At 38.8% G+C, this 16,034-nt stretch overlaps 1 protein-coding gene across 2 annotated transcripts in view; it reads right to left on the reverse strand.

Annotated features, from left to right (window-relative positions):
• LOC132378990 (serine-rich coiled-coil domain-containing protein 2-like) overlaps positions 1-10,983 on the reverse strand; it is a 646,565-nt gene extending 635,582 nt beyond the window's left edge. The window contains exon 1 of one of the 2 annotated variants that reach the window (XM_059946413.1): positions 10,837-10,981. The gene's annotated coding sequence lies outside the window, so the exon portion shown is untranslated. Of the gene's footprint in view, positions 1-10,836 lie in introns of both variants that reach the window. The other variant, XM_059946416.1, reaches the window with a different exon arrangement.
• Positions 10,984-16,034: the final 5,051 nt, after the last annotated feature.

Here is a 16,034-nt window from a genome sequence, read left to right on the forward strand (position 1 = left end):
GTTGCTCTCTATAGGTTTTTAAAAGCTTCTCAATGCTCCATCTTCTCTCTACTTTTGCTTTGCTGTATGCCCTCTCTTTTTGTTATTAGCTTTGACTTCCCTTGTCAGCTACAGTTCTACTATTTTGTCATTTGAGTATTTCTTCATTTTTGGAATACATCTGCCCTGCACTTTCCTCATTTTTCCCAGAAACTAACACCACTACTGCTCTTCCATCATCCTTGCCAGCAGCTCCTTCCAATTTACTTTGGCTAACTCCTCTCTCATACCACTGTAATTTCCCTCACTCCACTGATATACTGCTAAGTCAGATTTTACTTTCTCCCTATCAGATTTCAAGTTGAACTCAATCATATTGTGATCACTGGCTTCAAAGGGCTCTTTTACCTTAAGCTCCTGAATCACCTCTGGTTCATTACATAACACCCAATCCACTATAGCTGATCCCCTAGTAGGGTCAACGACAAACTGCTCTAAAAAGCCAACCTGTAGTGCATTGGATGAATAGAAATGGTGCATTGCACCCCAATAATAATAATAAAAAAGTAAGCCTACTCATGGAAAAAGTATTAACCAAAAACCGATTTGTAGAAAAAAAAATCTACAACAGGAATTCAAGTATCTTAGAGATAGAAATGGGTTTTACTGAGAATAAATCTAAAACTTAGCAATTATTCTTAGCAATTTCATTATTTCATTATCTTTTGGCAAATGTTCTCTTCTTTCACATTAATCTGTTTTCAATTTTAAAAATGTTCAATGAGTCAAACTAGGAAAGAAAGACTTTTGGTCTGCAGTCATTCCATTAAGTGTTCAATACAAATTTGATACTTGTTTGATCCTGAGGCGCTAGGCATCTGCACCAGCAGTGCGTCACAGCTTTTCGCCAGTCAGTTTACAATTGACACTCGGGCGCCTCGGAGTTGTGCTTTGTCCGTCCTTTCTGAACATTTGCAGTTTTGTACTTTTTTTGAAAACTAAGCCTTGTTTTTACATTCACTTACCCATCACAGTGCAAAAGAAAAAGTGCAAAAGAAAATGAGCAAAAGAAAAGCAGAAAGTGATAATAAGCGTGAATTTAATGATGTGGGAAAATTAGTTCTTATTTATAGTGGGTCTGGCAGGAAAACCATTGTGCATTGTTTGTGAAAACACTTTCTCAAATAATAGAAGACATGATCTTAATAGACACTATAAAACACATCAGATTGAAATAGAAGGAAAACTGAAAGCTAGTGCTTGGGTCTGAGTTACAGAAAGAATATGTGATTAAGAAAAAGGAAGAAATCAAAAGAAGACAAAATATATTTGTTAAAAGTCTCAATAAGGTAAGTAATGTTTATCTTGTTTTATATTAAATCAATATATCATGTAAAAATGCTGAATATGTCTATATTAACATTTTTACAAGAAATGAATGGGGATACAAGAGGTGTATGGCACATCTGAACTCGTGTGTGAAAAAACTGATGCATGGAATGTAAAAGGTTGGCCACCCCTGCTGTAGACATAACAAACTCACTCCTGAGATTCATTACCATCCTGATTTTTCCCAATCAACCTGCATGTAAAAATCTCCCATGCCTTTTTGACACACCTTTTCTATTTCCTATTGTAATCTGTGGTCCATATCCCAGCTACTGTTGGGAGGCCTGTATATAACTGCCATCAGGGTCCTTTTACCCTTGGAGATTCTTAACTCAGCCCATAAGGATTCAATAACTTCAGATCCTATCTCACATCTTTCCACTGATTTGATGTCATTCTTTACCAGCAGAGTCATGCCAACCCCTCTGCCTACCTTCCTATCCCTCCAATACAAGTGTAACCTTGTACATTCAGCTCCCAACTACAACCATCCTTCAGCCATGATTCAGTGATGGCCACAACATCATACTTGACAATTTGAAATAGTGCAATAATATTAACCAAGCATAATTGTTTAAAACTGCACAATTACATTACTTTTTAAGTATTTTGCATATAGCAGGCAAGTCTCACTCAACCACTTGCATTTTCTCAGAGCCATAGACTGATAAAATTCAAGAGGCAACCTGCCACCATCTTCATAGGGGCCAAAAGGATTGGACTTTTCCTGTGACATCCACATCCCATAAAATGAGAAAACAAAATATCCCAAAGGTGGCAAGTATTTTAGCATCAAAACTCAAACATGACATTACATCAACAGAAGCTTGGGTCAAACAAGTAGGGTTGACTGAGAATTTTATAAAAAGAGCTTGAGAAGGATATGGAAGGAATTCCAGATCCTTGAGATAAGTCTTCTTAAAGTATGCTTCTTAAAGCACAGTGGAAAAAATAAAATCTAAAATCATGGATATGGAGAAGAGAAGAAATTTCAAGTGCTTCCAGGGTTGTAAGTTAAAATTATTGGGGGGGGGGGGGGGCAGGTTTAAACTTCGAGTTTTAAAATTCTATGACCTTGCATACACGGTATATAGAAATGAAACACTGATTTTACATATGAATTGAAAGGACAAAGACATAGTTAAGATACAGATACTTCAAAGACTAGCTTAAAATCCACCAATCTATCACTCAAACACTTCCATAGCAAATGAGGCATAATGCAAGAACACATCCCCACTGCATGAGATTAGGAAGGTGAGGTGCAGTGAAACCTGGATGTCCTTGTGCCCCAGTTACTGAAATTAAACATTCAGGTATAATATGCATTTCAGAAGCTGAAGTGACTATTGATCCTCACAGCAACAGCAATTGAGTACAGGGGCATGGTTGACTTACTGCAATTATATAGTCAATTGATGAGACCAAACCTTATGTACTATGTGTAGTACTGGTTTCTTTACTAACAGAAGGATGTTGAAATGCAGAGAGTGCAGTGAACAATCAACAAACTAATTGTTGAGATGGCAGGATTGATGCAACCAATATTGGGCTTTTGTTTGCAAGTGTTTAGAAGCATTAAATGAGAACTCATCAAAACTTACAAAATCCTGATCAGATGGAACAGATGAGATGTATGAAAGATATTCCCAGTCATGAATCCCAGAACAAAGAGGCATAAGATTGGCCACTTAAGAACCAAAATGAGCAGAGATTTCTTCACCCAGAGGAGCAAACCACTGGAATTCTTTATCACAGAGGGCATTTGAGGCCAAACATATCCATAAGTTAGATAGGGCAGTCAGTAATGGCTACAGAGATCGAGGGACTTGGGATGAAAGCAAGAAAATACTGAATTTGGATGATCACCCATGATCATGTTAAATAACAAAACCGACTCAAAAGACTAATAGCCTTGAGATTCACCATCAACCTGATTTTTCCCAATAATTTAGGTTTAAGGTGGTACATGGCATCAACATAAGCTTTTACTTCTAGGGCTTTTCATAAGTTGTCACAGAAAAACACAGATTTATATGTTTAGAATTATGCCAGGTATATAACTGTTTCCAAACATGGGCTTGAAAGCATTACCCCAACGTCTAGCCTGTAGCAGCAAAGAGACACACCCTTATACAACCACACCCTATCCTTGTTATATGCAAGGGATATGTTCCTTGCAGTCAATGCATAGTATGGAAAACATATAATGTGAATAATTATTTAAATGGAGAAAATAGGGATGCATTCTGGGGGGCTTCCTAAATATGTTTTATCTTCAATTTATTCACAGTTTCATACCAATATGACACAAAAGCAGTACCACAAGGCAACATTCATATTATATTTCATCAATTTAAGGTAATATTCAATGTAATAAATCATAGAAAGTTAACATACTAGGGTGTACAGTACTCAAACCCTTAAGAGCACACGGGTTTAGTGAATGGTAAATTAAGAGAGGCTTCATCTTCCAGTCTCTTTCAGCATTGGAACACATAAGCAGAGTCAACCTATCCTTTGCTGCCTTGAAACCTGACGCAGTCTTTTCATCCTTACTTATTTAAGTGCATCACCTCACTCTGGGTCCCCTTCTGCTTCCCTTTCTTCCACTGCCCTCTCCTATTACGGATTCCTTCTTCTTCAGCCTTTTACCTCTTCTACCTATCCCCTCCAAGCACCTCACTCGATCTCACTGATCCCCTGCCAGCTTGTAACCCTTTTCCATCACTTTCTTATTCCGGCTTCTGGACCTTTCCTTCCCAGTGCCGATGAAGGGTCTCAGCTGAAATGTCATGTCATGTCATTATACCCTTTCACGACTTGAAATGGTATTTGAAGTATCCTTAATACGTTGAATTTTAAAAGCTTCATGATTCACTCTCTGAATGAAGAATGGGAAATACCTCAGCCTCCCTCAAATATAAGACTGAAAATGGATCAGGAGCAAAATTCCACCAGTGGCAATCACTCAAGTAAAACAGAATGCCTAGCCATTCTTTGGACAAAAATACATCATACAAAATTTCAGTCTCAACTACAAACAAGATATTTGACGATATCTGGTAGTGTTCACTCCTGCAGAGACGTGCTAAAAGTGCTGCAAAAAAAAAGGATGCAAAGGGCTCTGAACTGATTAATCCACGTACAACAAGGTCCATATTTCCTAGCAAATTTTGAAGTGTAACAACCTACAAATGACAAGACACAGTGAAAGGTCTGAAAGCTTAAAAACAATATTCTAATAATTGTACAAATATGAACAGTATCTTAATTCAGAACCTCTTAAAATGATTTTTGTTCCTAACTTATCAAAGCACCAAAGTAAAATTAATTCAGCAAATGATTTTATTAATGGAATTGTAGAAAGTTTTTCCTCCTAGAATCCATAAGTTGAAGTTGAGAGATATCTGAACTGAAGATTTTAAAAGGGATAAGAAAATACTTAAAGTAGCAAACTCTTTTCCTTAGACTGTAGATTCTACAATAAGAACTACAAAGATGTGCAACTTAGTGGGGAACTTACAAGTAGAGCCATTTCCACCCACCTATTGCTAATGTTTTTCTTGATGGAAAAGATCACTGTTTGGGAGTTCTTGTCAAAATAATTTTAGCCAAGCTGCTGCAACCACACAGAGTAGGCCGCATCAGTCACATGCACAACACTAAACTCCCAAAACATATACTGTATGCCACAGTGTACCTGGAGAGAAAAAGATTCAACAATGCGCTCAAAGCTTCCTTGAAGAAAGGCCATAACCCACTGTAATCTGTAGTCTACAACTGCTCAAAGCATTTTTGAGAACCTTAAAGCCAAGCACCGAGCATACAACCTTATTAACGATCCACCCAGTTGGTTGTATGCCACCATCTGCTCCATCTGTAGAAGAGCATGTGGTCCATACATTGGCTCATTTGTCACCTTGGAATCCACGAAATTGGAGGGGAAATTTAGTCACCCTTGATTCTGTGGGACTGCCAAGATGTCAACAAAGATAGACTTAAAACAATCATGCAAAACTTGTTGATATCCAACTGAACACTGCTAGACAGTACATGACTAATACTCTGGTGGCCCCTCAACGTATTTGTAGCCCCAAGTGCTGTGTATCGATTATTTCATTCACTTTGATGCCATTGAGCCAGTGTGCCAGAAAATATAAAGCAAGCATCCCCACATCCATTTTTGCTTCCAATCACTTAACAGCACTTGGGTCAGGTGAAGACTTTTGATCCCCTATGTAGGACCCATGACCCTGAAGACTGGAAAGATAAAAAGAGATCACAAATCACAAAAAAAAAACTGACACAGAAGATGCTTGTTCAATCGTCAACTCCTAGTCAATCTTAAACCATATCTGAAATACTATGACAGATGTAGAAATTTACTGCACAATGGAAAATTAAAAATGGTCATGCACAACAAAAAACTGAAAAACAATGTTTGATAGATAAGTTGTAATCATTTAACTACTTATACATTTAGGTCCCTTAATATTAAATTGCGCTATTGCTCTATCTATATCACCTAGAAGATAACAGTAGCATTTGTATAAGTATTAGACTCCAGCTTTTCTAATATTCAATTGTGGCTATGTGTGTAAATCATCTAGGCTTCATAAATCCACAAAAGTGTTGCCCAAGTAAGGATTGTGCAACATACGCAACAGATTTTTTTTTACTTATTGTGTACATATTGAAAAACATGATAGCCAACAAGAATTTATAACAAGTTATAACACTACAACTTTTGGCCCTGCTAGTCTTCAAACATGTAGACCAGACATATCCCTCAGTGCAAGAACATTATAATTAATTAACCCTGAGGGAGCTTGCAGATAAAACAATCTGGAGAATTAGATCAAACATGAGGAAATCTGCAGATGCTGGAAATTCAAACAACACACACAAAATGCTGGTGGAACACAGCAGGCCAGGCAGCATCTATAAGGAGAAGCACTGTCGACGTTCCGGGCCGAGACCCTTCGTCAGGACTAACTGAAAGGAAAGATAGTAACAGATTTGAAAGTAGTGGGGGGAGGGGGAATTGCCAAATGATAGGAGAAGACTGGAGGGGGTGGGATGAAGCTAAGAGCTGGAAAGGTGATTGGTAAGAAGGGGAGAAGGGGAGGAGGGGCATTAACCCATCCCTTGCCCCATCCCTGACATATTTAGCTGTTTGCCTGTTCTCCATCTCCCTCTGGTGCTTCCCCCCCCCCCCACTTTCTTTCTCCCGAGGCTTCCCGTCCCATGATCCTTTCCCTTCTCCAGCTCTATATCACTTTCGCCAATCACCTTTCCAGCTCTTAGCTTCATCCCACTCCCTCCAGTCTTCTCCTATCATTTGGCATTTCCCCCTCCCCCCACTACTTTCAAATCTTTTAGTATCTTTCCTTTCAGTTAGTCCTGACGAAGGGTCTCGGCCCAAAACGTCAACAGTGCTTCTCCTTTTCCACCAGTATTTTGTGTGTGTTGGAGAATTAGATAACTGCTTCCTACTTTTAAAAAAAGTTTCACTATAGAAATACATCTGAACTAGTAAATTGATTAGGTTTATCATCAATTTAGGCAAAGTTTGGTGCCTTACTACAGCCTTCATTGTCATTTTTTTGCCATGGAATCGCTAATATGCATCTCAATAAGCCAGTGTTTGGAAAATTCCACCAAAACAGCACTAATTATATGTCCAGACTCTGGAATAGAGCTTCAACCTAAAATCTTTTCAATGCAGTCAATAATATTACAACACAACCAAGCTGACATTAAGATATAAAATCACATCCTATTTGGAATTATATATTTATAATATGATGATACAATAATTCATATTGAATTGTTCTACAATTCCTTTATGACGAAATAAAGCTGTGCATAAAACTGCAATAAGCTGCAGATATTGCAGATCTGAAATAGAAAATGTGAGAAATAGTCAGCAGACTTGGCAGACTCTACAGAGACAAAATTCTCTCCTTATTAATGCTGTCTGACTTTCCAGAATTTTCAATTTCCATGCTTAGTGTCTGAAGTGGTTCACAATGTTGATAATACTTAGCCCAGCATAATTCTGTCATCTAAATTGGTCCTAAATCTTAATGACTTTGTGAATGAAATTTATAATTATTTTATTCAGTCTTTTTTTTATAAAGGTATTTTAGTTCCTAGACTGTACACATACCTTTTTTATATATTCAAGTAGAAAAAAAATTACAGAACTGATAATCTAGACACACTAAATATGGCATTTTACCATAATATTTACCAGTCATCACTACCATTCATCCTGATTATTCAGGTTAATGGCACAGTATCTACAAGAAAAACATGTTGGAAATAATTCATTGGGTGAGCATACTTGGATATCACAGAAAACTGACTAAACTGTCTAAAAGTATAAACAGAACAAAAGCATGCAATCCAGTGCAACTGGTCCAAATTAACAATTTCCCATCCTTTTTCACTAAAGTTATTAATGCATCTTTCTACCTTATATGTTATCCAGTTTCTCTTTAAATTTGTCTCAATGGCTCTGTGACAGCAAGTTCATTTTTACCTCTCTGGCTCAAGATATCCCAGCTAAGTTCCATAATGAATGAATGATTCTTACATTTATGACCCCAGGTTCTAATCTCATCCTCAGAAAGTATTATCTTTTCAACAATAATGCCAAACTTGCACATAATTTGAGTTCTGATTTAATATGTACAAATCTACTTTGCACTCTCTCTAGTGCCAGTTCTGCAGTACAGTAGTTAATAAGACCAAAACTGTTTATTAACTTACATGACTACTTTGAATTTTTGTATTTTACTTCCCCCAGGTTTCTCTGCTTCCTTCTCAAAATTATATCATATTTACCCAGAAGCTAATTTATTAATTGCCCACTTTTTCAGAAAGCTCTTCACTGCTTTCTTTTTCTTCAAAAGTAGTTTCACAGCTTTGTTTACCGAAGAAATTTAGGATCATGTAAGGTGTTCAGTGGTAAAAATCAGCTACTGGGAAGAAGTCCAACGTGTACACTGGACATTATTCAGATCCTCCAAGTCCCTCTCATGGACATGGATTAAGCTGCTTTTGCAGTTGTCAAATACACAGCATAAGCTTTGAGTGATAAAACAGTGTGATAATACAACACAAGCAGTCACAAACTATAGTTAACAGTAAAATTCAAAAACTGCTATTAAAGCTAATTGAAAAACCAATCCAAAAGATTAGAACTTGGGTGCATAAACCCAGTTAGACCATAAGACACTAAAACAGAATTAGACCATTCGGTTCATTGCATCTGCTCCGCAATATGATCATGGCTGATCCATTTCCCCCTCAACCCCATTCTCCTCCTTTCTCCCTATAACCTTTCACACCCTAACTTAACAAGAATCCATTACACTTAATGACCTGCACAACCAGCTATAGTAATGAATTCCAGATTCACCACACTCTGACTAAAGTAATTCCTCATCTCCATTCTAAATTGATGTCCCTCTATTCCCAGACTCCCCCACAATAGGAAACATCTTCTCCAATCTATCTAGTCATTCAAAATGCTGGTAGAACACAACAGGCTAGGCAGCATCTATAGGGAGAAGCACTGTCGATGTTTCGGGCCGAGACCCTTCGTCAGGAAGCATTTTGTGTGTGGTGTTGTTGTTTGAATTTCCAGCATCTGCAGATTTCCTCATGTTTTATCTAGTCATTCGATAGGTTTCAATGAGATCCCCTTCATTCTTCTAAATAGACAATAGACAATAGGTGCAGAAGTAGACCATTCGGCCCCTCAAGTCTGCACCGCCATTCTGAGATCATGGCTGATCATTCACTATCAATACCCAGTCCCTGCCTTGTCCCCATATCCCTTGATTCCCCTATCCAGTGAGTACATGCCCAAAGCCATGGTATTCATCATAAATGGACTGAAAGCAAGCAAGCTACTCCTGAAGGGATCACCAAGGTCATGTGCAATCAGGAAGACAGCTACAAAGCAACTGAGTCACACTACTCAGCAGAATGCTCGCATGGAATTCCTGAGATCTACCATCTGGCTGAGAAGGACTCAGGCTACACATTTGTCTGAATTAATTAATGATGGTCCTCTGGGAAGATGTGATAAGTGGATCAAGGTGATTCCAAAATGCATCAATCAGCAAAGGATATTAAGGAAAAAGTTAGCACACTTGGGAAATTTGTGCTCTCAACTAAATAATCTCTTACACTCCCTCAACTATAATAAATTCAGGCTCTGAATCTTCATCCACTGCTTGTTGAGTTTCTTTTCCATTATCACTTTTCTGCAGCAGCAGTTATTTTCCCTTTAATTCCCAACCACAAGAATCAATTTCTACCACTGATGCAGATGAAGTCTTCCCATAACTTCCTGTCTTACTCAGAACATTGTCGTCTAATTCCTTCAACTGGACTCAGCTTAACTTATATGAAAAGCTTTACAATGGATCCCTGACTGGGTTTGGGGTTCTGCCATATCTGAGTCAAAATCTGTAAATACCATCATTTCAACATCCACTTTTTCACCTAAAAGCTATAACAGCAACCATTTTGACAATGAATAGTCATTCAATTCTTCAAACTCAGAACCATAATCCAATATGCAGGTTTAAACACATTTCCAACCTAAAGATTGCATTTACTATAAGAAAACCAGGGCGAGAGAGGATGCTGACTAATGGTAGCAATTTTTCAAGTTTGCAATCGATAAGTCACAGTGTGTCAGCACTAGAATATGGCGACACATTACGATACAAGATTCATCTCACTCCCTTTCCTTGACCTCAGTTCACCTCTCCCATCATCCATTGTTTAGGGCAGTGGGAAAGGAGTTAAGGGGTTGGGAGTAGGGAGTCATGAGGGTGTTGGGGGCCTAGGGGATGGGGCTGAGGGAGCTAGGGTTGGGGGGGCTGTAGAGCAAGGGAGATGGGGAGGTGGGTGGAGGGGGGAATGGGGAAAGTGAGGTGGGGATAGAGGGGTTGGGTGTGGGTGAGAATGCAGGTGGGTGAGGTGGACAGGAGAGGGGGTGGAGGGAGGGGTGGGTGAGGTGGAGGGTGACTGGGGTGAAGGCTGGGGGCGTGTAGGGGTTAAAGGGGGCAAAGGTGGGAAACTGGAGTCCTCTTGGGAGGGAGTGGTGGCCTGCCGAATGTCTATGAGGTGTAGGGCACTGGGGGAGTACGAGGATCTGTTGGGGGGGTGTTGAGGTGTGGATTGCGGGAATGAGGGAAAGGGAAAGGAGTGGGAGGAGAATGGGAAGACGGGAGTAGGTGGACGTGCCGGAGGGGGCGGGGGTAGAGGGAGGAGATGGACGGGAGTAGGAGCAACCTGGCTGAAGAGGACCCGAGTGAGGCTGAGGGGGTTCTGGACAGAGAGTGAGGTGACCGGGCTGGGGGGGGGGGGGACTCCGTTGGCTCGGGACAAGGGAAGAAGGGTGACGGTTTATACATCCGCATCCTAGGCCTGCAGTACCTGTGATGTGGGAGTAGGCGGGCAGCCTCTCCATTCCGGGCTGCAATGAGCCGGGCCCGCTCGATCCCGGGCCTCACACGGCTGCCGCTGCCGCTGCCGTTGCTCTGCCTCTGCCGCTCGCGCTCCGCACACAGCTGGCACTGACGTCAACCACCAACAATGCGCATGTACCAGCACGACTCCACGGGGCAAGAGCCGCTTCCGAAGCCCTCGGCAGGTGTAGTGGGAACAAGAAGGGCTGAACGCGGGAATGGTAGTTGTCAGGGCTGGGGATCCGTCAGTAGAAGAAAAACTGAGGGTAAGCAGAAAAGAAAGATAATGGAGTGAGTACTTCAATGTGAGCAAGCCGTGGTTTTATTTTGTACAATCGGTATTACAATTTTGATTTTTGTTCTAATTATGTTTTTTTCTAGTGAAGAATTTGCTTAAAGTCTGTTAAATCCTTTTTCCTCTAGCCTGTATATGCTGCTTGTATGTGCCTGTGATGCTGGTGCAAGTGTGCACCTTTGCATGCCAATAAACTCAACTTTGACCAGAAAGTGGAAACACAGCATTGTGGTTATATCTTGTGGTTCTATGAATAACTGAAGGGATTAGTGATCCAGTAGTTTGCAGTCTAAACATCTTGAGATTAGAGTTCAAATCCCACAAAAGCAGTGACTTTTTCTTCCTTCCTGGTATCAGAAAGTGTCATTATGACATAATAACCCTGATGGAAGTCTGATGGACTCCAATTATGATCTTGTCAGGAACTGTTACCCTTACACAGTTTAGCCCTTTAATGATGCAGGACTGTCTTTGAAGTATCTTGTAATCCATTTAGTTGTGCAACAAATAACAACAATAAAACAAGAATCCCACATTGGAATAAACATCATGTTCATATGGTGAAGGTAAAGAAGTGCTACTTTTCCAGGGGCAATTATGCAGGGTCAATACATGCTGGCCTTGCTGGTGATACCCACTTGTGAAAGTATATTTATGAAATATTGGCCCTCTTGATTTAACTAAGAAGAGAGAAAAGATAAAATGTAATCTCCATAAATAGTGGGGTTTGAAGAAAGGAGTTTTCACAGAGAAATAACTTTTCATTTTATAAATAGAATTGCCAATGTTTAATCAAAAATAGGTTTTAGCTTAACCTGGAGTGTCATTTGTGATGATACAATGTTATTGTTTTTTTCCAGAAGAATATTGTGTTTCATTTTTAAGCTTATTGTTTTTACTATCTTGTTTTGTAAAGTTCTGAAACATTGTTGAAAGTGATTTGGAAAGAAATTATTGCATTCTCAAATTTCTGCTCCACCAGCAAATAAATTCAGGATGAATCACTGTGGTCCCACCTCCTTAAGCAAAATTACTTTAATAACTGAGGATTAATAACTAGTCCGGGCCCATACCATCTGAAAAAGAGCTATCCACCCTAATCCCAAATTATGCAGTCACTTAACACAAAAAACTGTCCCAACCCATGATGTCACCGGCTGAAAAAAAAGCTACGTAGAAAATTATCAATATAAATAACCAGAAGTTTTATGTGGGGAAGACTATGACCAAAAGAGAGAGGATAAACCCAAATTACTAACTTGAGATTACCCAAATAAATCTTCCTTTTTCCTGCTGTCTTTTACCTATCCATTTCCTACAATGAATTCGGCTTTTCAGTAGTGATAGATTTTCCTCATAAAATCATTTTAAAAGAAAAAAGACACACCCATGAGTTCTACTAAATGTATATCAATAACTTACTAACAACACTATTTATAAAACTAATAAAATATTTCTTTTCCCAATGGCGATACTCTTCTTCTGCAAACTCACACAACTAATGGCCCAGATATTGCAGAAACATGAAGTGTGTTAAAAACACTGATCGTTATTAGTGTGCAAATAATTCTATATCTGTTTGTGAGAAAAACATACCCATTAATTGTTAATTTCCATAAATTATTAATTGACTTGCAAAATTGGCAGCTCACTTTTAACTGCCTTATAGTTTCATGAAGACACAAATTAACTACCTAGCAAAAACATAAAAAGAATAAAATTACTGTAATCTGAATGAATAGAAAATGGTGGAAAATCTCGTTGAATCTGTGGAAGATAAAACTGTTAATGATTCTTCATTATGTTATCGTATATTCTGAATCAGCACCTAGAACCAAATCCCTAATTGCTTTGTTCGGTTTCTGGGGCGAGACAGATTTACGTCTGAGTCCGACCAAATGCCGAATATTATCCTTTGCCTCTCTCCTGGCTAGACACTTGATCCTCCTTAGATGGAGAGATGTTGCCCCGCCCACTCATGCTCAATGGCTTGACGACATTATGGCCTGCTTGGACCTCGAAAAAATTCATTATTCAGTTCTTAATTCGGACCTAAAGTTCCATAAGGTCTGGGGACCTTTTATCGAGTACTTTCATAACCTTCCTCTTGACTAGGGTTTTTTTTCCATTCGGTCCCTTGCTTTCAGCTCCTTTTTTTTCCTCTGTTGCTAAGTGTATTCACAGTCTGGGAGTTTGATTGTCCTGATTTATATTCTCTATATTGTGTTGTGGTTGGTCTGGAGTTTTTTTTGTGTTGTGGGGCTTGGGGAGGATACTAAGTTTACTTGTCTTCAATTTAGGTGCTTTTTTTTAATTCTCTTTCTTTGTATCAAATTGTCATTGTATGCTTAATTTTGCACTGTATTAATGTTCTTCATTTTGATTTGGGTTTTTTTAATTTGTAAAATGTATAAAAAAACTAATTTAAAAAAACTGTTAATGATTCATTTCAGAGACCCTTCATCAGAACTTTGTAACAATCATCAAATTGGGTGGTTCTGGATTGAATCATTAACGCTTAAATCATGTTTCATTAACTCATTAAATCACATCCAGTATATTCTTGGATAAGTGAGCAATTTAAGATGTGGAATGTTTTTCTTTCAGGTTATGTATTGTTACAGGATATTTTAAAAATAACGTTTTTCTTTTTCTGCACCTCTCATACAACAAATGTGTTGTTTGGTTTGTTTAGCAAATTTGATATTGAATTCACCAACTATAAATCACATTTCCTTCTCAGTCACTGCACTGCTTAATTTTCAATTCAATTCAATAATTAGAATTTTGTAAACTAAGGTGATACCCTGCTCATGAAGCATTTTTGTCATCTTGGCCACCAAGATACCCAAGAGCATGTTGTCCACATTGTGTCATTCAAGCGTAACAGGCTACAGAATAGAAAACCATTTGGCCCATCATGATCATACAACTACTCGTAATCCTACCTCTTGTACTATAGCCCAGTAAGTTGTGACAAATCTGTTTTAAATAACAGTAAGATTTACTGCCTCTGCTACCTTTTCAAGCACTAAGTTCCAGACCCTTTTCAGCACTTGGTGTATTTGACCAATTCCTGTTAATAATTTGCATTTCCAACAATTTATTGGGCATAAGGTCATAAAACATAGGCAGGCACAAATAAGTGTAACTAACAAAGTTTGATTGGAGAAACTTCAGTGAAACTAAATCCGCAGATAAGTTATTTTGGATCCTCCCAGGTCCAGATTTGCACTTGTGTCTTCTAAGTGATGAGTGTTGCTACCCGTCAGGCTGGAATGAAACGACAATACCTCTCGGCTGTAATAGAGGATGTTTATTGTTTATTAATTCATACTCAAGCTAGCAAAGTCAGCATTTATATGCTGTGACCTGAGCGAATTGTAAGGCCACCAAGAGTCAACCATATTGCTGTAGGTCTGGAACCAAATTTGGATGAACTAGAGACAGACAACAGCTTTTCTTTTCTGAGAACATTAGTGAGCAATGAAGGTTCTTAGTACTACTGCGGCTGTCAGTTAATTCAGTGAATTCAGATTCTATTGAACCCATGGCTCAATTATACTAGTCCAGAGCTCTGATTTGCTAATCTAAGTACAGTACACCCACTGTTACCTCTGAGCTCAGGAGGTGATAGGAGAGAATAAGGGTCAAACTAGGTGGTAGAGTGGGAATATCTGTGTTTTGGAAACATGTAGCAGATGACAATCACAGGAGCTGCACTTGGTGTTATTTCTGTTTGAATCTGTAAGGAATGGTTTCTTTTATTCATGGAATGTGGATATCACAGGCAAACCCAGCACTTATTACACATCCCTAATTGCTTTTGGAAAAAGTGCTGAAGAGCCATCCCCTTAAACAGTACCCTCACAGTGTTACTGAGTAAGATGTTACACAAATCCATCCCCACCAATGATGAAAGAACAACAAAATCTTTCAAAGTTGGGATGTAGTGTGACTTTATAGAGAATATGAAGGTGTTGTCTTTCATGATGGTCATGGAGACATGAAGGCGAATGTGCAAACTTGGGAGTACCTACAGTGGATATTATAAATGGTACCTTCTACAGGCATGGTGAAGGAGGTGGGTGTTCGGTGTGAGTACTGAGGTGCCAGTTAAGTGTGCTGCTTTGCCTTGGATAGTGTTACTTGCCCGTGCCCAATATTGGCAAGACTGCTTCACTATAAAGGGAGATAAATATGGAATAAAATATTGTACTATCATCAACAAACATCTCCACTCCTGATGTGTTAGAAAGTAAGTACTGATGAAGCAATTGAAGTTTGTGCCACACTAAGAAAGCCCAGCTGTAATGTTCAGGGGAAGATTTGATTAATTTCCAACGAGCATAACATTTTCCTTTGTGTTGTGTTTGATATCAGCAGTGGAAAATTTCCCCTCAATTCTTTTTGATCTAACTAATGGGCTTGTGTTTCTCAAGACATGTCCCAACAAGCATTGGAGAATGGGAAACCAAACAAGGAAATGGCTGTGTGACTTTTTATTGATATATACCTCTGCCCAAAAATGATGAAGTAATCCCCATAGGTGCAAAAGTCATAGTTTTGTATAAAAAAATACTGACTTCAACTAAAGAATTATATCATAGCAAAGCTTCCATGAAGGTTAATGCAGTATGAATCAGCAAGAATCAAAACAAGCAGCATTAATCGCTTTTTTCTGCTGCACATACTTGATCCTTAAGTGATTGATTGGAAAGTGGATGTTATTGACTCATCACACAGATCAAAAGAGATTTAATATCCATTTTGACTAAGAGGAATAGCAAATGATGGAACAGTTATTATAATGCCTCACCCCTATATAAAAAAATAAAGGCAGGGAAAATTGCCAACAATCCATCAAGAAA

Source organism: Hypanus sabinus, chromosome 21 (genome assembly GCF_030144855.1).
Source record: "Hypanus sabinus isolate sHypSab1 chromosome 21, sHypSab1.hap1, whole genome shotgun sequence".
NCBI classification, from domain to species: Eukaryota; Metazoa; Chordata; class Chondrichthyes; order Myliobatiformes; family Dasyatidae; genus Hypanus; species Hypanus sabinus.